We start from the raw sequence: 548 nt of genomic DNA, 5'->3' as shown, positions 1-548 counted from the left end.
AAAACCTGGAATTGCAGCTGTGTGCGGAATTATCTAGCTTGCGTGGGTTGTGCTCCGGCGCGGCTCCAGCGCGGATGAATCTAATGTTCTGAAGAGTATGTGTGGCACTCAGTCACCGCACCGGTGTGGATATTTACTGTGCTTCACAATCACAGATTCTAGCTACGTCTTGGAATATATCACCCAAATAAGAATTTTCACCGGATATTGTCATCTCAACAAGTAACAAGTCTGCCACATTTGTTCTGACCAACTGAGGAAAAAAGCATTACCATAAATCTCGCTACCAATGGTGATTATATGTAAATTAGCTCATATCACATCAAACCGTGCAAATTATTATTATTGTTATACTTTATTCTCAAATTGTTAATGTTAACAACATCCGCATTGCGAGACTACGAGTATAGTATGTATAAGCGAGTAGATTTCAATTTCTGTACGGTCTAATCTCTAATTGTCATACCACTCGAATTTCATATTAAGAAATTCTTTTAACCCAAAAAGCAAAATAATGCTCCCTTCGAACTGGTTGTCTTTAAAATACA

At 38.1% G+C, this 548-nt stretch overlaps 1 protein-coding gene across 1 annotated transcript in view; it reads right to left on the bottom strand.

Annotated features, from left to right (window-relative positions):
* Window positions 1-548, bottom strand: part of LOC107714270 (activin receptor type-2B-like) — a gene marked incomplete at its 5' end in the record, with an annotated part of 8,012 nt that overhangs the window by 3,505 nt on the left and 3,959 nt on the right. The window lies entirely within an intron of this gene.

The sequence above is a fragment of the Sinocyclocheilus rhinocerous genome, unplaced genomic scaffold (genome assembly GCF_001515625.1).
Source record: "Sinocyclocheilus rhinocerous isolate Xijiao unplaced genomic scaffold, SAMN03320098_v1.1 scaffold6109, whole genome shotgun sequence".
NCBI classification, from domain to species: domain Eukaryota; kingdom Metazoa; phylum Chordata; class Actinopteri; order Cypriniformes; family Cyprinidae; genus Sinocyclocheilus; species Sinocyclocheilus rhinocerous.
This window is presented reverse-complemented; position numbering and strand designations above follow the sequence as displayed.